We start from the raw sequence: 23,668 nt of genomic DNA, 5'->3' as shown, positions 1-23,668 counted from the left end.
CTCTCCCTGCAAGGCGTGACCACAGGCTAAAGGACACCTTTTGGCACATCAAGCTCTAAGCACACACCTGGAGGATGCGGGAATTGATCCTGCTACCTCCCACATGCAAAGCAAGCGCTGTACCATACAAACCAACCCCCCTCGCTGGGGCTTATGCCTCGGCGTAACCTAGTGCCGCTTGTTCCCCTCTTACCGGGCACAGTTCACTGCCCTTCGTCTACAAGGCAGTCGTGTAATTGCGGCTTTCTTGACTTATTGATGAAGGTCTGACTGGACGAGCGAATGACGCCTCTCCCCCATCCTCAAGCTCGCTGACAGATTGAAATGGAGAGTGCTGCTGTGGCTCGTTGGTCTAGTGGTATGATTCTCGCTTAGGGTGCGAGAGGTCCCGGGTTCAACTCCCGGACGAGCCCTTGTGTGCTCTTTTCCTCCTCTTCCACAAGACTGGGAACTGATATCCACATCACTTCGCAGCGTCTGCTTATGGCAAACGATGGAATGTGACTAATGACTGAACGAGCCTGGTGAATTCTCATCACGTGGCACAATGAGAGCGTGCAGTCAGCTGTCCGAGGCGGCAACCTCATTGCTCGTTCAAAAGAACACGTACTGAAAACTCATCACCACTATGTCGTAGATGAGCACCGCGATCGCTTGTTGTCATGCGTCCTTACTTGGGAAATGCAGAAGCAAAAACTGCCCTCTCTCAGCCACCGAAACGTGTGCGGCTCGCCTTGCGCTCTCTGCGCCTCGCATATTTGTGGAGCTGTCTGCTCTTCTTTCTGTTGAAGTAATCAAGTTACGGGGCGTCCTGCAGCCTATGATGTTCTCACTGAGAGCTTTCAAGATTTGAAGGAAAACTACGAGCTTGATTGCTCAAGTCGAACGAATGTGATTGTTAAGCAATCGATAATCAAAAGCACTTCTTCTAACAATTCCTGAGAGTATTATCAGCACTGTTTTCACTCGGATATACTTTTCACTTGCTAAGCTGACAAATTGGACGAGAAAATGCCGGAGACGCACTCAGTGCAGACTGAGGTTGGGAAGGAGGTGTGGCCCTTCAACGCTTGACAATTGAAGGACATTCTCTCCGCAACGGAGGAGCACCTGTCAGAAGTCACAGAGGCTAAATGAGAACACCAGGCTCCTGGAGCTCTAAACTCAGACCTGGAGGATGCGGGCATCAATCCCGCTACCTCTGGCATGCTAAGCGAGCGCTCTACCATTTGAGCTCATCCTCCTCGCTTCATGCTTCTCGGCATCATGTCTTACCGCCTCTGCCCCTCTTACCGGGCACCGCCCACTGCCCTTGGTCTGCAAGGCAGTCCTTTCAAGTGCGATGACGACGCTGGGACCTTCGTTGCCTATTGTACGAGCTGAACTTTTGTGCTCATCAATTCAACGCTCTTTCCATCAACTCATCTTGTCTTTTGACGCTTCGTGTTTTGCGCTCCTTTGACTATCGGCATATCGGGTGACTGCAAACACTGAAGTTCTTGCTTACGGAGTGTGGAACATTGTTTTCAAGTGATCGCTGTTCTGTCATGTTGACGCCGAGTGAATCTTTCTTTGGCAACATGGGCAGGCTGACAGCAGTGCGAGCGAAAGTAATGGCAAATTTCTTGACTTATTTCTGAATGTGAATGTTCTTTAGAAAAGGGATGCGGCGTTGCTTCTCGCCCGTGTAAAGGTCACGCATTCCAGACGTGGTTATGAGCGAACAGTTGCCGCAAGTGTTTGAAAAGAGCAAGAGAGGAAGCAGCCCTGCCCCGTGTGAGGATCAAACTCAGGCCCTTCAGATGACGAGACTGACACACTACCAATTACGCCAACAAACCCAGCTGCAGGACACACACCGGAAAGTTTGCCTCACATGGATTTCAGTCGCCCGTTCCCTAATCTTTAGACGCCCTCTGCTGAATGTTGCATTTGCCTTTTGATCTCACCCATACATTTTTGGTCTGTTTCTGTTGTGAGTCCGTCTTTCAGATCTCACCTAGCACAAGTCTCTCTGGCTGAAGTGGCCTCTCTGCTTCAGCATCGTGCCCTCACTCAGCCATTAAAAATGTCACTCGGACTTCTGACAAGCTGACATGAAATGTCAAGAGAGAGTGGCGGAGACGCTTAAGCCAGAGAGAAGATGAAAAGGGGGCGTGGCTGCGAAACGCTTGACAGCTGCATGATGCTCTCCCTGCAAGGCGTGACCACAGGCTAAAGGACACCTTTTGGCACATCAAGCTCTAAGCACACACCTGGAGGATGCGGGAATTGTTCCTGCTACCTCCCACATGCAAAGCAAGCACTGTACCATACAAACCAACCCCCCTCGCTGGGGCTTATGCCTCGGCGTCACCTAGTGCCGCTTGTTCCCCTCTTACCGGGCACAGTTCACTGCCCTTCGTCTACAAGGCAGTCGTGTAATTGCGGCTTTCTTGACTTATTGATGAAGGTCTGACTGGACGAGCGAATGACGCCTCTCCCCCATCCTCAAGCTCGCTGACAGATTGAAATGGAAAGTGCTGCTGTGGCTCGTTGGTCTAGTGGTATGATTCTCGCTTAGGGTGCGAGAGGTCCCGGGTTCAACTCCCGGACGAGCCCTTGTGTGCTCCTTTCCTCCTCTTCCACAAGACTGGGAACTGATATCCACATCACTTCGCAGCGTCTGCTTATGGCAAACGATGGAATGTGACTAATGACTGAACGAGCCTGGTGAATTCTCATCACGTGGCACAATGAGAGCGTGCAGTCAGCTGTCCGAGACGGCAACCTCATTGCTCGTTCAAAAGAACACGTACTGAATTCATCACCACTATGTCGTAGATGAGCACCGCGATCGCTTGTTGTCATGCGTCCTTACTTGGGAAATGCAGAAGCAAAAACTGCCCTCTCTCAGCCACCGAAACGTGTGCGGCTCGCCTTGCGCTCTCTGCGCCTCGCATATTTGTGGAGCTGTCTGCTCTTCTTTCTGTTGAAGTAATCAAGTTACGGGGCGTCCTGCAGCCTATGATGTTCTCACTGAGAGCTTTCAAGATTTGAAGGAAAACTACGAGCTTGATTGCTCAAGTCGAACGAATGTGATTGTTAAGCAATCGATAATCAAAAGCACTTCTTCTAACAATTCCTGAGAGTATTATCAGCACTGTTTTCACTCGGATATACTTTTCACTTGCTAAGCTGACAAATTGGACGAGAAAATGCCGGAGACGCACTCAGTGCAGACTGAGGTTGGGAAGGAGGTGTGGCCCTTCAACGCTTGACAATTGAAGGACATTCTCTCCGCAACGGAGGAGCACCTGTCAGAAGTCACAGAGGCTAAATGAGAGCACCAGGCTCCTGGAGCTCTAAACTCAGACCTGGAGGATGCGGGCATCAATCCCGCTACCTCTGGCATGCTAAGCGAGCGCTCTACCATTTGAGCTCATCCTCCTCGCTTCATGCTTCTCGGCATCATGTCTTACCGCCTCTGCCCCTCTTACCGGGCACCGCCCACTGCCCTTGGTCTGCAAGGCAGTCCTTTCAAGTGCGATGACGACGCTGGGACCTTCGTTGCCTATTGTACGAGCTGTACTTTTGTGCTCATCAATTCAACGCTCTTTCCATCAACTCATCTTGTCTTTTGACGCTTCGTGTTTTGCGCTCCTTTGACTATCGGCATATCGGGTGACTGCAAACACTGAAGTTCTTGCTTACGGAGTGTGGAACATTGTTTTCAAGTGATCGCTGTTCTGTCATGTTGACGCCGAGTGAATCTTTCTTTGGCAACATGGGCAGGCTGACAGCAGTGCGAGCGAAAGTAATGGCAAATTTCTTGACTTATTTCTGAATGTGAATGTTCTTTAGAAAAGGGATGCGGCGTTGCTTCTCGCCCGTGTAAAGGTCACGCATTCCAGACGTGGTTATGAGCGAACAGTTGCCGCAAGTGTTTGAAAAGAGCAAGAGAGGAAGCAGCCCTGCCCCGTGTGAGGATCAAACTCAGGCCCTTCAGATGACGAGACTGACACACTACCAATTATGCCAACAAACCCAGCTGCAGGACACACACCGGAAAGTTTGCCTCACATGGATTTCAGTCGCCCGTTCCCTAATCTTTAGACGCCCTCTGCTGAATGTTGCATTTGCCTTTTGATCTCACCCATACATTTTTGGTCTGTTTCTGTTGTGAGTCCGTCTTTCAGATCTCACCTAGCACAAGTCTCTCTGGCTAAAGTGGCCTCTCTGCTTCAGCATCGTGCCCTCACTCAGCCATTAAAAATGTCACTCGGACTTCTGACAAGCTGACATGAAATGTCAAGAGAGAGTGGCGGAGACGCTTAAGCCAGAGAGAAGATGAAAAGGGGGCGTGGCTGCGAAACGCTTTACAGCTGCACGATGCTCTCCATGCAAGGCGTGACCACAGGCTAAAGGACACCTTTTGGCACATCAAGCTCTAAGCACATACCTGGAGGATGCGGGAATTGATCCTGCTACCTCCCACATGCAAAGCAAGCGCTTTACCATACAAATCAACCCCCCTCGCTGGGGCTTATGCCTCGGCGTCACCTAGTGCCGCTTGTTCCCCTCTTACCGGGCACAGTTCACTGCCCTTCGTCTACAAGGCAGTCGTGTAATTGCGGCTTTCTTGACGTATTGATGAAGGTCTGACTGGACGAGCGAATGACGCCTCTCCCCCATCCTCAAGCTCGCTGACAGATTGAAATGGAAAGTGCTGCTGTGGCTCGTTGGTCTAGTGGTATGATTCTCGCTTAGGGTGCGAGAGGTCCCGGGTTCAACTCCCGGACGAGCCCTTGTGTGCTCTTTTCCTCCTCTTCCACAAGACTGGGAACTTATATCCACATCACTTCGCAGCGTCTGCTTATGGTAAACGATGGAATGTGACTAATGACTGAACGAGCCTGGTGAATTCTCATCACTTGGCACAATGAGAGCGTGCAGTCAGCTGTCCGAGGCGGCAACCTCATTGCTCGTTCAAAAGAACACGTACTGAAAACTCATCACCACTATGTCGTAGATGAGCACCGCGATCGCTTGTTGTCATGCGTCCTTACTTGGGAAATGCAGAAGCAAGAACTGCCCTCTCTCAGCCACCGAAACGTGTGCGGCTCGCCTTGCGCTCTCTGCGCCTCGCATATTTGTGGAGCTGTCTGCTCTTCTTTCTGTTGAAGTAATCAAGTTACGGGGCGTCCTGCAGCCTATGATGTTCTCACTGAGAGCTTTCAAGATTTGAAGGAAAACTACAAGCTTGATTGCTCAAGTCGAACGAATGTGATTGTTAAGCAATCGATGATCAAAAGCACGTCTTCTAACAATTCTTCAGAGTATTATCAGCACTGTTTTCACTCGGATATACTTTTCACTTGCTAAGCTGACAAATTGGACGAGAAAATGCCGGAGACGCACTCAGTGCAGACTGAGGTTGGGAAGGAGGTGTGGCCCTTCAACGCTTGACAATTGAAGGACATTCTCTCCGCAACGGAGGAGCACCTGTCAGGAGTCACAGAGGCTAAATGAGAGCACCAGGCTCCTGGAGCTCTAAACTCAGACCTGGAGGATGCGGGCATCAATCCCGCTACTTCTCGCATGCTAAGCGAGCGCTCTACCATTTGAGCTCATCCCCCTTGGTTCATGCTTCTCGGCATCATGTCTTACCGCCTCTGCCCCTCTTACCGGGCACTGCCCACTGCCCTTGGTCTGCAAGGCAGTCCTTTCAAGTGCGATGACGACGCTGGGACCTTCGTTGCCTATTGTACGAGCTGAACTTTTGTGCTCTTTCCATCAACTCATCTTGTCATCTTACAGTCTGGGTAATTGGAGACTGCACAGTTCTGCTTCCTAAGGTAATATACGGGTTTTTCGCATGAAGCCATATTGAACAGTATTTCTTGCATTGTGAACATGTGCACACAGCGGTCCCCCGGGTTCCAGTTAGTGCGTAATTATGCATCAATGAAAAACGAAATTAGCTCACTGAAAGTTTGATGTAGAGAATGTGGAAATTTCCAGAAGTTGTGGTCTTTTAAATGCATTTGGTTTGAAGACGTTCTGTGCTTCCATTGTGAAGATATGGACAAAACAATATTTGAGCGTGGTAAAAAAAAGTCATAAAAATGACAAAGTGAAGGCTGAGAAAGCATTCACAATGCATTTTATACACAAAGCAAGTGTTTTTGTAACTCTAAGAGATTTCGCGAAAGCACTACAGGCGTGCCAAAATCGTTTTCGAACTTCAAGCTAACTTTACCCCGGTCTTAGAGAAAGGACTGCCTTTCACTTCTCTGTGTTTTCTTTCACAGCACTGTGCACCTTTTCATTGCTCTCGCTTTCAGAGCCTCTGCACAGCACACGACTCGACATCAGGAAGCACATTGAAGTGAAAGCAGAAAGCGCTGCGACATGCACTGTGCAGATCCCGCCACACTAAGAGGTGAGTGGGTCTGTTCGATCACAGCGCATAGGCGAATCCCCAAACAGTGTGCGTGGCAACAAAAAAAGCTGCTCTGTTTTGAACTGGGGACATTGCACGTGTGAGGCACTCTGAAGCGTTTCGCCATCATCAGCCTGTAGAACATGCTGGTGGTGCACCCCAGGAGGTCCACCCCACGGTCCCCCCACTTCACCCTCAGCTCCGGCCAGCCCGGGCCTGCTGCCCCGTCTTGTAGATGGAGCTTCTCCAGCCAACTGTCCGGGAGACCGAGTTTGAGCTGCTCGTAATCCTGACGGATCTTACTGACAGGCAGCTCGTCGTCGACCTCTCGCACAGCGTCGACAATAGCCTGGGTGGGCAGAAATCCGTCCTTTACTTCATTAAGAAGATCCTTGACCTTGGATATGCCAGCCCCGTAGAGCTGCCTGTTCCATCGAGACACCAGCAGGGGGTTGAGGAACAGAGGCTGTTCCAGAAGCTGGGCCCGGGTCTCCGACGTGTAGGAGACATGCTGGGACATGAACTACCCCCTCGCCAGCAGGACCTCCCTGTAAAAGGAGGGCAGATGTTTTATCAACCCCGGAGTGAGCCTCACCAGGAGGGTCTCCTGCCCCAAGCCCCCGCAAGTCTCGAGGTAGCTTCCCATACCAATCTTCCAAATGCTGACATTATCCAGGTCAAGGAACTTCTTCACTACTTTCAGCCTAAAGCTTTTCAGCTTCAGGCCTACATCACACAGCTTCAGCCCACCCCTGGAGATTTCCCCAATGAGGGTGTCATGAGTGACCCGCGGAGGCTTCCCCTCCCACACGAATCCCACCACCAGTTGCCTAATCTCATTCTCTACCCGTTCAGGAAGAGGCATCACAGACAGTGGGTACCACAAGAGGGACAGGCACAGTGTGTTAACGAGCAGGACCCTTCCCTTTAGAGTCAGGGACCTGTGTCTCCACCGATTTAATTTGCCCTCATCTTAATGAGCTTCTCCTTCCACAGGAGAAGCCCAGTGGCCTGCTCATCAGCGTTAATGTAGATGCCAAGGACCTTCAGGTGACCCGTCTCAACCCTGAAAGGGTAACCGAAGAGCGGGGCAAGGTCTGCCCTCCCCACCGGCATGGCCTCAGACTTCTCCAAGTTTACCTTGGCGCCCGAGGCAGCGCAGTAGGCCTGCACCACCTCTGAAATGGCCGAGATCTCCGCCACCTCTGCCAACGTCAGTCTGGTGTCGTCAGCATATTGGTAGATCAACGAGGTGGCGGTGCCCCCAGGCAAGGTCACTGGAAAGAAGCTCGTGAGGGAACCATTCACCTTGACACAGCTCACGATCCCCTTGTACACGAGCCTCACCCAGGAGATGAAGGCCTCGCCGAAGCCAAAGCTCTTCAAGACCTCAAACAGGAAGGAATGCTCCACCCTGTCGAAGGCCTTCTCCTGGTCCAGTTTCAGGACGTATCCACCCCTCGGCTGCTCCCGCATAAGGTCCACAACATCTCTGATGGAGCACACCGTGTCCGCGATGTCTCTCCACTTGACGCAGTAGGTCTGCGAAGGCGACAGGATCCTGGGCAGAACCTTCCCGAGCCTGAGGGAGAGAACACGAGTTAGTATCTTATAGTCTGTGTTCAACAGACTGATCGGGCGAAAGTTTTTCAAAAGGGAGGGATCCCCCTGCTTTTTGTAGACAAGAGAGATCACCCCCCTTCTCATAGATGGGGTCAGAGCGCCGGTCCTGGCAATCTCCTGGAACACCTCCAGAAGGAGGGGCCCCAGGGACTGCTGAAAGTGTCTGTAGAGCTTGGAGGAGAGCCCGTCCCACCCAGGGCTCTTGTTAGGAGACGAGCCCCGAAGTGCTTCAAGCACTTCCTCCAAGCTCAGCGCACTGTCACAGAGCTCACGATCGCTCTGTGACAGGCGGGTACTCACCCAAGCCAGCATGGCCCGGGTCTGCTGCTCATCCACCACTTCGGCCAGAACAAGGCGCTATAAAAAGAAAACACCTCATTCCTAACGGCCTCGGGGGCAGAGAGCCGCACACCGTCCTCTCCCACCAGCTCCTCGATGAAGGAGCTGCGCTGCCTCTCCTGCTCCAGGCCGAAAAAGAACCTCGTGCTCTTCTCGCCCTTGGCAAGATACTGGGCTCTGCTGCGCACCCTGGCTCCTCTCCACTTCTCCTCCTCCAGGGCTTGCAGCTCACCCCTCAGCTCCAGCAAGAGCTCGCAGCCCCCGCCGTGATCTGCCAGGAGCCCGAGCTCTGAGGTGATCCGAGCCCGAAGCTGTCTCTCCCGCCTGGCCTTCTCCCGCCCCCGGGACAGGCCATACTAGATACTGAACTCTTTGATGGCGTACTTGAGATTATCCCACCAGACCAGCTTTTCTGACCTATACAGGGGACACTGCAGCTGCTGCCGGATAAGGTCTTCTATGCCCTGACAGAATGAAGCCTCCCCAGGAGCGCCTTATTAAAGCACCAGAGGCCGGGGCACCGGTCCTCCTGTGCCCCTGCTAGAGAAAAGTGAAGCACAGCATGGTCGCTCAGGGTCATGAACACATAGCGCATCTGGCTCAGGCACGGGAAGAGACTCATGTGCCCCTGCAACAGGTCGATCCGGCTCTGTCTCAAGACACCTTCGACGACCTGCCGCCGAGAAAAGTCCCTCCGCGCACACTAAGCCTGACGCCACGCATCCACGAACCAGTGAGCTTCCGCACTGCGCTCCAGGAAGCTGCGAGCAGCACTGCTCTTAAAGGTCATCCCAACCGCGACATCGAGCGCACTCAGTGCACAGTTAAAATCTCCGACGACCAGCCCTGGCTGCTGAAAGCAGCTCGCCTCCAGCTGCTTGAAGAAGGCGAGCCGCTCAGCTTCCCCATTGGGGGCGTAGATGTTGCTCAGCAGCACGGACTGTCCAGGAAACCCAAGACAGACCTGCAGGAGCTGGCCCTACGTGTCGCGGTGCAGGAGCCTTACGCTCTCGTACACTCCCCTCCTCACCAGCACAGCCACCCCCCTCCTGCACAGGCTGGAGGTGTTGCTGTAAAACAGCTCCCCGTCCCACTGTGCTCGCACCTTCCGGACACACTCCTCGTCCCAGAAGGTCTCCTGGAGGCAGACAACATCCGTCCGCCCCAGCAGAGCTAACACTGCCCCCAGCTTTGCTCAGTCCCTCAGCCCGTTGGCGTTTAAAGAGGCGAAAGTTGCCATCACGCATATGGCCATAAGAGTGAAATTAATTATCCGGCCCGCGCGACAGTTCCCCCGCCCTTTCTGCCACATTCTCATTGCCAACACTTGCCGCTTCCTCCCCACCTCCTGTCTCCGCCACCGCAGAGACATCAGGGATGGGTCTGCGGACAACTCTTGAACTGGGCTTCAGGTTGGGCTGAGGCCTGACGTGGTGCCACTGGATTCCAGCCTTCGAGGGCCCAGGCGGTTGTACCCCGGCTTGCCCACAGCTGGGGAACCGCTGACGGTGATGGTGGTGGTGGTGCTGGTGCCGTCGCCTCCTCCCTCTGCCTCTCTCCCTGCACAGGCTTTGGTGTCAAAAGCCCACTGGTACGCTGAGGGGCAGCCTCTGGTGGTGGTGGTGCCCGTAGGATCTCAGCTGCACCACCCTGCACCGCCGCATGTTGTGGAGCAACCTCCCTCTGCTTCTCTTGCGGCACAGAGTGGGATGCAGCAGGATTGTTAGGGCAACGGGGCGCCTCTGCTGGTGGAGATGCTGGCTGGTCCCCGGCTCCTTTCTGCTGCGCTGTACCCAGGATTGGAGGGGCCTCCTCTGCCTCTCTCCCATCACCGGCTGGGGCGTTGCTGGCTCACTGGGGTCCTGGGGCGCCGCTGCTAGCAACTCTCCATGCTCAGCTGCAGTGGCCACTCGTAGTCCATCTTCAACCCCCTCAGCGTTGCGGGCAGCTGCTCCTGCGGCGGCTGGATCTTCCGGCTCTGGCTCGCAGTTGCAGCTCATGAGCGCATGGAGGCAGTCCGGGCACTTGGCAGCGGTGCATTTCCTGGCGCGATGGCCGGGCTGTCTGCACTCATAGAAGAGGAACTCAGGGCAGTCCTTGGCGATGTGCCCCAAGTCCAGGCAGACATGACACACCCTTTGTTGCTGGTCGTGGAGGACCCTGAAGTACTGCCCCCCCTCTGCCGTGGCGAAGCGGGTGCTGTATGGCAACGAGGCTACATGATCGGGAAAGCGAATCCGAACAAACCTCGTGCCATCAGCAATGGTGGTCCCGGGGTAGTGGCGCATCCTGATGTCCGAAATGACTCTCACCCCCCAGCTACTCAGCTTCTCCTTGATAGTCTAATCTGAGATATATGCCAGGAGGTGGAGGAAGGACACCACTACCTCCTTCCGCTCCAGCCAGCGGCAGTAGCAGGGTGTGCCCTGCACATCCAGCCCCACAGCCACCGCGTCCGCATGTTCTTTTGAGTACAGAGTCAGTTCAAACTCTTTTGGCGTCTGGGGGCGGCAGGCAAAAAGAGAGCCCTCCCCACAGACGCCGTACACAGCTGCGATAATAGCACCCGCAGATGGTTTCTCCACGCCGCTCACATCCACCACAACAGTATGCGCCCTTGCAAAAACCCGCCAGGGGGGTCGGTCCAAATTCCTCATCCTTCTCTTACCTACACCACTGTCCTCCTCCACTACAATAACATTCTCTGCCTCCATGTTTTTTCCTTCCATTAAAACACAAACAGGACTCAGAAAGCAACAAAAAAGCAACAAAAAAACCCCAAAAGTCTCTCCCCTCCCCAAACAGAGCTAGGCTGAAGGGGAGGGCTTCAAAAATCAACCAAAAACACCAAAAAAACACAAAAAAACAAAGTCTAACTTAAGACAAACAAATCCTCTGTTCCTCTTCTTCTTCTCCTTCTTATAGAGAGAACAGCTCCGTCACCTCTTTTACGACGCTTTTTTTCCCTTGCGTTTTTCTCTTCTTCCCACGTTCTCTCTCTTCACTGCCTTCGTCCCCGCTCTATTTCACTTCAGCCTTTCACTCTTGCTTCCTTCCAATGAGGACGGAGCTGAAAGGGCGCTATAGAGGATCGCTGTGGAGAGCTGCTGCTGTGCTTTGACATCTGAGCTCTGTGGAAAACGATCTCAATACAATTCTGAAAAACGCGACTCCCCGAACGCCAGCCGAACAAGTCTCCACAGCGGAAGCGCTGTGTCTCTTTTCAGCTGGCGATAAACCTTTCCTCGATCCTTTGCGGACTTGTAAAACTGTTCATGATCAGTTTTACAAGCTCCTGCGCTTAAAAGCTTACAGCACCTGGTATTCCCAGGCAGTCTCCCATCCAAGTACTAACCAGGCCCATCTCTGTTTATCTTCCGAGATCAGGCGTGCTCAAGGGGGTGTGGCCGTAAGCAAAGTGCAAGGGTCGCTGGCACCCTTCTTATAGAGAGGACAGCTCCATCACCTCTTTTACAACGCTGCTTTTTTCCCTTGCGTTTTTCTCTTCTTCCCACATTCTCTCTCTTCACTGCCTTCGTCCCCGCTCTATTTCACTTCAACCTTTCACTCTTGCTTCCTTCCAATGAGGACGGAGCTGTGGGAGAAAGGGCGCTATAGAGGATCGCTGTGGAGAGCTGCTGCGGTGCTTTGACATCTGAGCTCTGTGGAAAACGATCTCAATACAATTCTGAAAAACGCGACTCCCCGAACGCCAGCCGAGCAAGTCTCCACAGCCGAAGCGCTGTGTCTCTTTTCAGCTGGCGATAAACCTTTCCTCGATCCTTTGCGGACTTGTAAAACTGTTCATGATCAGAATAAAAAAAACGCTCACGCTAATACACAAGCACCCGTGTCTCGCCAGAGCTGACAAATAAACAGACGGACAAGCCGCACTGCACTTGTGAACAGGGGAATGAGCGAGCGAGCGGGGATAGGGCGCCTCCTGCGCTTAAAAGCACCTGGTATTCCCAGGCTGTCTCCCATCCAAGTACTAACCAGGCCCATCCCTGTTTAGTTTCCAAGATCAGGCATGCTCAAGGGGGTGTGGCCGTAAGCTAGAGCAAAGCTCGCTGGCACCCCACTTATAGAGAGGACAGCTCTGTCACCTCTTTTACGACGCTGCATTTTTTCCCCTGCGTTTTTCTCTTCTTCCCACGTTCTCTCTCTTCACTGCCTTCGTCCCCGCTCAATTTCACTTCAGCCTTTCACTCTTGCTTCCTTCCAATGAGGACGGAGCTGCGGGAGAAAGGGCGCTATAGAGGATCGCTGTGGAGAGCTGCTGCTGTGCTTTGACATCTGAGCTCTGTGGGAAACGATTTCAATACAATTCTGATAAACGCGACTCCCAGAACGCCAGCCGAACAAGTCTTGAAGTGGAAATCTAATAAGTAAATTGATTCTTAAAATGTAGAGAGCTTTGCAAGAAATATATTGGTGCTTTAAGATGTAGCGGTGAGGCTTAAATAATAAGGCAGAATTAAGTGTTTCTGAGCTTCCCAAATGAGGCCCCATTTCTCTGTTCATCTCTGTGGTGCAGCCACAGAGAAACTATTCATGCAAGATGTTTTCTTTTGATAAGGACAGCTCCCACAGGGGGGTGCACTTAGCTAAGCCTGGCTATCATGATCAATGGTCATCCATTGGCGCCTATCTGTTTAGGGAGTGCCAGTTGGACATCTGGACTGCATTACTAAGTGTCAGGACTAAGTGACTCATATTTCACCTTGATCAACCAATCAGGGACTGGTAGGGCCGAGTAACCCACGTGGGACTCTGATGCCCATGGAACTTTCAGCCAATCAATGAGCTGAAGTTCCTCCAGGTAAAACAGGCAACACAGAGAGCCTGGGAGATTGAGATTCAGATTCAGATTCAGACAAGATTCAGATTCAGATTCAACAATTCAAAGGAGAATCCCAAGGGTAGGACATTCTCACAGCGCGCCTCCTGACCATCCTGAGACTCAGCCCGGACAACCACGGAACGGCCAGTGTGTCCGAGTGCCAGAACTTTCCTTTGTTCTAAGAGTCTAGAGTGGAGGTTGCCAGAGAGTAACCAGCAGCAGGCCTCGTGAACAGGTCGGAACTGTGGACAGCTGAATCACTATTCAGAACTAGCTCTTCATCAGGAACGAACCAGTCCTCTTCCTGACTTGCTGGGACCCACAGTCATCTTTTCTCCTGTGCACAAACTTTGCTAGTTAAGCCAACAGTGAGCATCAGCAGCGCACCGTCGCAAGCCGCACAGCACAGCCTGGCACGGAGCCAGAGAGCGCGGATTGGACAGCAACAGCCTGCAACTGTTTCTTTGTGCCCGCAGGAGATCTGAATCCCCAAAGATTGGATGAGTATTCAACTTCAATGCATTACAGCTCGAGAATTCAATTGTTATCCAAATCAGTTGATATCAATTTAATTCCTAAGAGTTATGTACTTGTTTGAGTATCTAATGTAGAAGTTGTAACCAAGTTCACTTTACGAAACGGTCTTAATGAATGATATACTGAATGTATGTCCTCTTGATATGTGTAACACTTTGTAACTGATTGAATATATACCTTTTGTATTCTGATAACCCTCTCGATAAGATCTGTTAGGTTTACATGCATATTCTATGTATTAATAAATGTATCCTCGTGTGTTAGTACCTGTGTGTGTTGCGTTGTTTGATTATGTCGCATGGTTGGATTCTAAAGCCATCAAAAGAATCAACTTTGTGATTTACTGCTACAATTAATAATTGTCTCAGTAAATGCCCAAACCCTACAGAACTGGTGCCTTCAGAGAGCCACTATGATTACATATTTGGCGTCCCTGGACCGGTTTTCCCTACATTATTTGGCGTCCCTGGGTCAGCTTAATCTACAAAGATAATATATTTCAAGGATGTAAATGCTGTGCTACAGTACGTGCAGAATTTTAGAAAACAGTGTATCAACAAAGTACACTGTTTAGGTTACTTTAGAAGACAATGTACCAAAACAATATATGCTTTCTGGGTCGTTAGAATTAGCTGAAAGTAACTGATTAGCTTTGAATAACAAATCTAGTGCTTCTTCTCTCGCTTTTTGATGTAATCTGTTTTCTCTTAGGGAAAGGGGAACTTTTAGAAAGGACAAAGCGCTGAGCTTTTTTACAGCGCAACATCTTTTAAAAACCCTGTACTTCTTGTAACATATTGAGTCTCTGGTTGCACTTTGCGAAGTGGCAGCAGGGCTTGCAATATTGAAATAAAGACCTTACTCAGGTGAGAACTCTCTCTTGTGGCTTCCTTGATAGTTCCATAACAATTTGGGGGCTCGTCCGGGATCAGAAACCTGAACGCGAACGGCTGCTGAAACTCCATCCGGACCCTGACAATTTTAGCAAAATTGGACGAACCTCGGAGGATAAATTGTTTATCCTTCCAGAGACGCGTCTGGAGAATTGGCAGCTGTCTGACGCCAGTAAGTGATCCATAAAAATTAATAGTTTGAGAAGCGAGCCACAGGGGTGTTCTCACGTGGGTTTGATGAGTCTGGGACTCATATAAAGAACTTATCTTAACACAGACGTGTGGTTTTTGCTCTGCGGAGTAGTTGATGTGATAAGGTTCTAAGTAAGGCACCGATCGGTAAAAATGGGAAATTAAAATTCAAAGATGAAAATGGGACCGAGCAGTCCAGCAAAAGTACATGTACGACAAATTCAGAGAAACAATTATAGCCTGGGTTAGAGTAAAAAAAATGTTTTATGTTCATGAACTGTAAAGCTAGGGTAATAGGTGTAAGGGAACTTGCACATAATTTATATATGATAATTAGGGGCCCATAACTATGAAGGATCTTTGTAAGTGAATCAGAATGGACAGAGGAAAGTTGAATTAGGAAAAAGAAGTTTCCTGAAGAAGGGGAAACTTAGAAGAGAAGGAGAAGAAAGGAAAGAAAGTGAATTGGAAAACTTATGTAATGGAAAGAGGAATCACAGAAATAATGGGAAGCTTCAAAAAAGACTAGTCTTGAAACTAAAGAACAGCAAGCTGCAGCTAAAGTCATGGCCATGCCTTCTAAAAAGAAAAAGTCTCCACAGAAACTAGAAAGCGGTCCGGAGCCAAAGCCTTTTCACTTGTTCGTGAAATGCTAATGTGCACTTTTACAGGTCCAGAAGGAACTCCAGCATATGTACATTGACATTGGTCTCCTAGTGAATTATTTGCATTAGTTAAGTCTTTTCCTAAATTGCCTGATGACCGTAAAGAATTTCGAAGAAAGGCAAGCCTTGTTCTTGATTGTCTTAAGCCTAATTACAGTGACATAACCTTGTTGCTAGATCATATTGTTCCTAAAGGTTTACAACGTCCTCTAAAAAGGAGGAGGCAGATTGGCGGATACGTGACCCAAATGATGAAGAAGTATCCATCTAAATTAAACCACACGGACATGGAGAGGAAAAGTTAGGCGGCCGCTTCTAAAAAGAGGTAAGGACTCCTCTTTTCTAAAAAGTCCCTTGTCCTCTCCATGTTGCTGTGGTGCTGAAGCAAGTACAACAGAAAAATGAGTTAATGGTGTATGTGTTTTTAGATGTCTGTTTTGTGAAGGTGGGGTAGAAAAAAAGGGATAGCTGAAGGAATAGCGTCTCGCCCTGCCCGTGGGAAACAATCCAGGTGTTGCATCCTGGTACACGACTGCAGTACGGCTGAAGGTAGTAACTAGAACTGTACTCGCAGAAGAGCCGAAAATGGTAACTCGATTCAACTGTGTGTTTAAAGCCAGGATTTGGAACCTGGTCCGTGTTCCCGAATTGTGATAGTTCGTCAGTTTGTCTCGACTGGGGGGTTCCGCGGGGCGCGTGGGAGACATGTAAATGGTTTGGTGTGAAGAAAAAAAAAAGTTTGATTAATCCAAAGTGAAACTTAAAAGAAATATATCAGACGGAATATAGGCTGAACAGGAATGTAGAAAAGTGTATGAACATTTGGATAAAAATAAACAATATTTAGAGGAATATTTGAGAATTCAACAGAATATCATAGATGAGACGCAAAAATCTCTGATGGAAAAGCTAAAAGCAATGGCTGAACGAAACGAAGTTGTATATGTAGAAAAAGAAAAAGCAAAAGAAGAAATAGAACGCCTTAAGAGAGAATCTAGGAGAAGGGTGGGAATTAGTGATGATGTTGCCAAGAATGTACAACTATGCTTTTCTGATATTACGGACAGCGGAGACAGATTTGATTTAATAACTCGCGAAGCATGCATGCAGAAGTGCGAGCGCTGCAAATGGGAGGTAAAAAGACTCCCAAAGAGGAGAAAAGGGTGCCGCCAGTTTGTCCAAATTATTGTGCGACTTTAATGTTATACCGAGATATAAAACCCCAAAGACAAAACTACTAATAAGCTGGTGTGCAGTTACTAAAAAAAAGGTGTTTTTGGTAGAAATTGAAAGAAAGAGGCTTGATTTCACAATTAAAGAACATGTCAGAAGCTGAAACAAGAGCCGTGCGTGAACTAACAGTTTTAATCTAGTAAACCCCTCTGTAGCCTTCCTGAATTTATCTCAGGATTTAAATAAAAGTGAAATAATCTTACAGTGTGCAGTAACTGGGGGACACAGGAGCACAGCTGTCCTGTTTTTAGACTAAAACAGCATAAAGATGTGATATAAAGTTTTCTAATGGGTAACAGGAGGCTACAGGAGAAGGGGTGCAAGGGTTGTGTTTAAAGCAAATATAAGCTGTCACAGTCTGCTTGGGAAAAGATGTACAGTTTCAACTACTGATGTGGGTGGGGGACACCCCAGACCTATTTTAGGCCCAGACTGCAGCATTTTATAAGGAATTACTGCATGAAATAGCATTTATGTAAACTAACTCAATAGAGTTATGTGATATTGTGATTGTTTTACCTAATGAGGGAATCCATAAGGCCAGGCTACTCCAAGTATTGGATCTAAAGAGGAAAAAAAGGAGTATAAAACCAACTACATGATAAAGCCAGGGTGAATGCCTTCTCAGAACGAGCTTGTCTAGTGACGTATTGGTTTAAGGGGGGTAGTGCAGTCTAAAGACAAAATTGCCTTGACCCCTGCAGCAGAAACCGTTTTTGATGTTTTGAGACAAGCTTTCTTGCAGGCACTGGTCCTGGACTGGATTCCCTCAGACTGATCATCTGTATGTAATTTGTCTGTAAGTGAAAGAAATGGGTTGTGAGCTGTTGTGCTGGTGCAGGAGCATGGAGATAGGCATCGTCTGGTGGGTTATTATTATTCAGGACCCCTTGATGCAGTGGCCAAGGGGCCGTGTTTATGTGTTGTGCAGGCTACCTGCCTGGCTGTATAAACTGTGAATAATCTGGTGTAGAACTAGCAGACCGAATGAAAATATTTAATTGAAACTTGTAAATATGTTAAATGGAAAATTGTAGCAATTTATATAGACTATATATATACATTTGGTGTATGCCACAATTTTGGATGGCAGTGAAGGAATAGGGATTTCCCCAACATGGGAGATGGCTCTCCAGGCTTTTCTCAAGGCCCTCTCACCCGAGGAGCTGCGGCGCCACGTGCAGCTGGCCGCGCCTACATCGCTGGAGCAGGCCTTGGCCCTTGCTACACGGGCTGAGGCCGTGTTCGAGGTGACTGGAAGTGCCAGCAGACGCAGTGCGCCCTGCCGGCTGACCGAGACGGCGACGGAGGGATCCAGCGAGGGGGAAGAGGAGCCAGCCCGGGCAGCGACCCCCGCGGAACAGCCCCGCACGCTGATTTGCAACCGCTGCGGGAAGAGGGGACACCGAGCCCGGTTCTGCCGGGCACCCGAACCTCGCACTCCTCGATCGGCGTCGGGAAACGGGAACGGGGCGGCTCAGCGTGGGGAAGGCCGCCCCTCGAACACCTCAACCCCCGCTCCGGAGAGTGATGTTAAGACCGGTGCCCCTCACGCCACCGTGGGGCGAGTCGGCTGTAGCCGGGGCCTGTACCTCCACTGCAAAATCGAGGACCAACCCTGCCTGGCCCTACTCGACACCGGTTCATCGGTAACCCTACTCCGTCCGGGCGTCCTCCCCGACACCGAGGGCACCAACCCCCCAGGATGGGAGGCCTCCAGCCTGCGGCTAAGGACCGTGACGGGACAGCTCGCTGCAGTCAGGGGGAAACAGGTGCTTGCCTTCCGTCTAGGTGCAGCGACGGTGCGCCACCCCTGCTACCTCGCACCCATCCAGGAGGACTGCATTCTGGGGCTGGACGTACTGCAGCGAGTGGGGGCCAGTTTGGACTTGAGCCGGCAGGAGTTGGTGTGGCAGGGGGAGCGACTGCACCTGGTGGAGGGCAGGCCCGGCGAAGGCCGAGGGACGCGGGCTTGCCGGAGCCGGGAGAAAAAGAGGCAGTGGCGGCGGCGGCATCGGCAGTCGCCGGGGCAGACCAGGCCTGTGAGCCGGGGAGAGAGCATGCCAGATCCTGCTCCCGAGTCAGCCGGGGGGCCAGACAAAGCGGCGGCGGCGGGGGCCGAAGGTTGCGTGGAAGCGAGGCGCGCCGTTGAGGATCTCTACCAGCGGAGCTGCGAGGGCCTCGATCAAGAGCAGCTGCAGCGGCTCCAGGAGCTACTCACCCAGAACAAGGATCTCTTTGGGGCGAGAGATGGGGACTGCACCCGCACTGCCCTGGTCCAACATAAGATCAACACCGGCGACGCTCGGCCCATCCGCATCCCACCGGGACGCATGGTTCACGCCAAGCGGACCGCCGCCGAGGAAAAGATCCGGGAGATGGCCGCAGCGGGGGTGATTGAGCCCTCCGCGAGCCCGTGGTCGGCGCCAGCTGTACTGGTAAAAAAAAAAGACGGCTGGTGGAGGTTCTGCGTCAACTACCGCAAGCTGAACGAGGTCACCCGGAAAGATTCCTACCCCCTGCCGAGGTAGATGACGCCCTAGACTACATCACTGGGTCGACCTGGTTCAGCTCCCTGGACCTCCGCTGCGGCTACTGGCAGGTACCGCTTGCTCCCGATGCTCGCCCGAAGACGGCCTTTTCTATCGGCCAGGGCCTCTGGCAGTTTACTGTCATGCCTTTTGGCCTGTGCAATGCCCCGGCGACGTTCGAGAGGCTGATGGAGAGGGTGCTGGCATCTGTCCCGCGGAAACAGTGTGTGCTGTATCTGGACGATCCGATACTTCATGCCCGGGGCTTAGACCAGGCCTTGACGAACCTCCAGGCGGTGCTGGCCTGCATCCGCCACGCTGGCCTGAGGCTCAACCCCCGCAAATTCGAGCTCCTGTGGTGGGAGGTGAGCTTCCTGGGACATGTTGTTTTACCGCGAGGGGTGGCTACGGACCCAGGTAAGGTCGCCGCAGTGAGGGACTGGCCGACTCCACGCACCGTCACGGAGCTCCGCAGCTTTCTGGGGTTGGCCTCGTACTCGTACTGGGGTTCGTCCGGGACTTTGCCAGCATCGCTGCCCCGCTGCACCGCCTAACCGACAAGGGCCGCCGTTTCGACTGGGACTCGGGCTGTGAGACTGCCTTAGGCCGGTTGCGTGAAGCTCTGGTGGGGGCCCCCGTGCTGGCCTACCCGGCCCGCGGTTGCCGTATGTTCTCGACACCGACGCGAGTGACTCGGGGGTGGGTGCGGTGTTGGCGCAGGAGGGGCCGGATGGGGAGAGCGTAGTGGCCTACTATAGTCGGGCTTTGACTAGGGCTGAACGGAACTACTGCGTGACCCGTCGCGAGCTGCTGGCGGTGATGGCGGCGGTCCACCACTTCAGGCCGTACCTGTTCGGGACCCGGTTCCGGCTGAGGTCCGACCATGTTTCCCTCACCTGGCTGCTCCATTTTAAGGAGCCGAAGGGGCAGATGGCGCGATGGATAGAGATCCTGCAGGAGTACGACTTCACTGTCGTGCACCGTGCGGGGTCTCGCTCTCTCGCGGCGCCCCTGCGAGGCCGCGGTGCACGGCCAGCCGGGCGTGGGGCACTTCGGCGGTAAAAAAACCCTGCAGCGTCTCCGAGGCCATTGCCACAGAGACGTGCAGCGGTACTGCCGAACGTGTGCGGTGTGCGTGGCGCAGAAGGGTCCCCCCGAGCGCTCTCGGGCCCCCCTCCAACAACACCAGGTGGGGGCTCCTATGGAGCGGGTGGGGGTGGAAGTTTTGGGCCCGTTTCGGCGCACCGAGGCCGGGAACCGCTACGTCTTGGTGGCCATGGATTATTTTACGAAGTGGCCGGAGGCCTACGCCCTCCCGGACCAGAGTGCCCCCACGGTGGCCGATGCACTGCTGGAGGGGATGTTTGCCAGGCTGGGGGTGTCGGAGGAGTTACACAGTGACCAGGGGCGTAACTTCAAGTCCTAGGTCTTCGCCAGAGTGTGCCAGCGCCTGGGGATCACACCGCTGCATCCCCAGAGCGACGGGTTGGTGGAGCGGTTTAATCGGACGCTCGCCACCCAGCTGGCCACCCTGGTGTCCCTACACCAACGGGACTGGGACCGCCACCTCCCCCTTGCGCTCTGGGCGTACAGGACCGCGGTCCAGGAATCCACCGGGTGCACCCCGGCCTCGCTCATGCTGGGCCGGGAAATGCGAACCCCGGTGGACCTGGTCTTCGGCCCGCCGCCCGGAGACGGGTCGGCACCACCGGCTGGACCGGACTACGAGTGGGACCTGCGGCAGCGGATGCAGCGGGTGCACAGCTTTGCACGGACCCACCTGACACAGGAGGGGGTCCGGTAGAAGCGGTACTACGACCTGCGCTGCAGGGGGCCTGCCTTCCAGCCCGGGGACTCGGTTTGAGTGTACAACCCGCGCCGCCGCAAAGGCCTCAGCCCTAAGATGGCGCCGTCGTGGGAGGGGCCCGCTGAGGTACTCGGGGTGGTGGGCGAGGTCTGTTACCGTGTCCGGTTGCAAGCACGGGGGAGAGTGGTGGTCCTGCACTGAGACCGCCTGGCCCCCTACCGGGCCCGGGAGGAGGAGCCGTGTGGGGAGCCTCTAGAGGAGCAGCCGGGGCTTGAGCCGGCCGATAGTGGGGCGTCCATGGGTCGCCAGCCATCACCGCGGCGCAGCGGCCGCTCACGCAGGGTTCCGCAGCAGTTAGCCGAGTACGAGTACAGCCTGAGGGGGGTGTTCGACATCGGCGAGACGCCAGACGCTTCAGGTGGGGGCAGTGTAACACCCTCGCCTGGTGGTGAGGAGGAAGCGCCCCTAGGCCCTCGTAGTACCGCTGGGCATGCTGGGAGTGGTAGCCGGGGAGAGTCTGAGGGTCAGCACGATGAAAAGCGGCTGACCCTACCTGTGTAAATAATGTCCTAGTATTTCTAGCGCCCTGTGTAGTCTTATAAGAGTATAGCATGTTGTTAAGTAATTACCACCATAAAGATGTGTACGTGTTCCGTCTCCTCATGTGCGTGTATATTCTGTGTTTGGTTTTGTGTGGTTGTTAACAAATAAAGCTAGCGCTTGGTTTGTTAATCGCGTCTCTACTGGTCTTTTGTTCTGAAAAGAACCTATAAATGCTACAATATATTCATTTATTACTGGTTTCATTCATTGAGCACGGATACAATAGAGGTACAGCCATTCACTATTTGACATGTCTGCACTGGTACAGAACCTAGCAATCAGAAAACAGGTGAAACTGTCTTTAGAATTAGCACACAGTACTGAGGCCCCCATGACCAAATAAAGGCTAACCTCGATAATCAGCCTAAATAATGCAGACCACAGCAAAACGACTGACTTTGAAAAGGGAATGAATGTCCGGAAGGAGAAGTGTAACCAGCTTGAGATGCTTCTCCGGACCTCTAACTAAAAGAAACCGGGAACCAGCAGTGGCATCGACTCCTTTCGAACTAGGATCCTATCGCAGCTCGTGGTGTCGTAACTCTTCCGTATCTGATATTGGACCAAGCACATCAGGGGAGAGCGTGAACACAGTCCCCCACTACCAGAAATTATGCAGTCGAGATTCCCACATTTGGGGAATTCGCAGGGGTCAGCACAGCTGGAGTGCAATGGCCGAGCCTTGCTCTGGGTGAACCGATTTCGATTTCGATTTTTAAGAACTTTTATTTCCTTTTCACAATCAAATACAGGGCATCACAAATGCTTTACATTAATATACATACTTAAAACAGTATATATGATCACATCTCATTACATTTTGACACGGTACCAGTTACATAGCAACAATTTCTTTTTTTCTGGTGTAAATCACATTCTTTACTTAAACATGATAATGTTTTTCACAGTTTCTTGAGATATTGACCTATGCTTTCTATTTCCCACAGATTTTCTGCTTCCTCCCTCCTTTCTCTCCACAGATCTCTGAGGTAATAGTTCTCTCGGGTGATGAACAGGGCCAGGCTACCTGCTGCCTTGACTGGGACCTCGATGCCTTTGAACAGCCCCATGTTCCTCACTCTCCACAGGGCGTCTTTCCCACTGTTCACCACGGCCCAGATCCTGTCAAACACGTCGGGAGGAAGTTTGACAGGAGAGATGCTGTATATGACGAAAGCAGCGGTCAGGGTAAATTGGGGCGAGAGAGCTTGCAACCAATCTTCAAACTGTGCCCAGAAGGCCTTAGCAAAAAAGCAGGACCACAGGAGATGGGTCACAGTCTCCTCCTCGCCGCAGCCCACCCTAACGCAGCGAGGGCTGGGGGTGAGGCCTAAGAACTAAGAAAGTTCGTACCGGTAAGCACTGGTGGACGACACTCCAGGCTAAATCTCTGTGAATGTTGCACAGAAACTTAGAGGATGTGTGTTTCCACACCTTCCTTGTTTGGGTTGATGTTAAAATGCCCACAGGGGTCTGCCTATTGTTCTGGGGTGCAACGAAATCTTCCAGTTTTTGGACGCTGACATCTCGGAGGGGAATATGGCGAATTGGGTGAGATCTTAGAAAACTTTTAACTGTCCCATAAATTGCAGGGCATGTGTCAGAGAGTGGGACATCCAGCTTGGGTCTGACACCCCACACTCTGAACACCTCCCTACCTACCCAGAGCCTGGCACAATAAGTCCAGGTACGTGCTGCAGGTGCTGTTGCAAAGCCTCTCAGCACAGAGGCCAGGAAAATGCACAGCAGCTTCGTAGCAATATCTGGGACAGACTTCCCCCCTGAGGGTAGCGGCCTGTACATTATTTCCCTTCTGAGTCTTTCCTGCTTCCCACCCCATAGAAATTGAAACATCAATCTCCTCAGCACCGCCGCAACACGGTGTCGGATTGGGAAGGTAGAAGCCAGAAAATTCAAGACAGGCAAGAGCTCGGCTTTGATGACCAGCACCTTACCTGTCATGGTGAGGTCTCGGTCC

General features: G+C 52.1%; 3 non-coding genes and 2 pseudogenes across 3 annotated transcripts; 3 read left to right on the top strand and 2 right to left on the bottom strand.

Moving 5' to 3' along the window:
• The first annotated feature begins 341 nt into the window (after window positions 1-341).
• Window positions 342-413, top strand: trnap-agg (transfer RNA proline (anticodon AGG)). Its single transcript has one exon. It is a non-coding gene; the product is annotated as a tRNA-Pro (tRNA).
• A 2,116-nt stretch (window positions 414-2,529) lies between these two features.
• Window positions 2,530-2,601, top strand: trnap-agg (transfer RNA proline (anticodon AGG)). The gene has a single exon. It is a non-coding gene; the product is annotated as a tRNA-Pro (tRNA).
• A 2,114-nt stretch (window positions 2,602-4,715) lies between these two features.
• Window positions 4,716-4,787, top strand: trnap-agg (transfer RNA proline (anticodon AGG)). The gene has a single exon. It is a non-coding gene; the product is annotated as a tRNA-Pro (tRNA).
• Window positions 4,788-11,692: 6,905 nt separating this feature from the next.
• LOC138219181 (5S ribosomal RNA) lies at window positions 11,693-11,801 on the bottom strand (annotated as a pseudogene).
• A 10,462-nt stretch (window positions 11,802-22,263) lies between these two features.
• On the bottom strand, window positions 22,264-22,417 carry LOC138243709 (U1 spliceosomal RNA; annotated as a pseudogene).
• Between the last annotated feature and the right edge of the window lie 1,251 nt (window positions 22,418-23,668).

This window comes from Lepisosteus oculatus, chromosome 14, assembly GCF_040954835.1.
Source record: "Lepisosteus oculatus isolate fLepOcu1 chromosome 14, fLepOcu1.hap2, whole genome shotgun sequence".
NCBI lineage: Eukaryota > Metazoa > Chordata > Actinopteri > Semionotiformes > Lepisosteidae > Lepisosteus > Lepisosteus oculatus.
The sequence above is the reverse complement of the archived record's forward strand: the minus strand, read 5'-3'. Positions and strand labels throughout refer to the sequence as shown.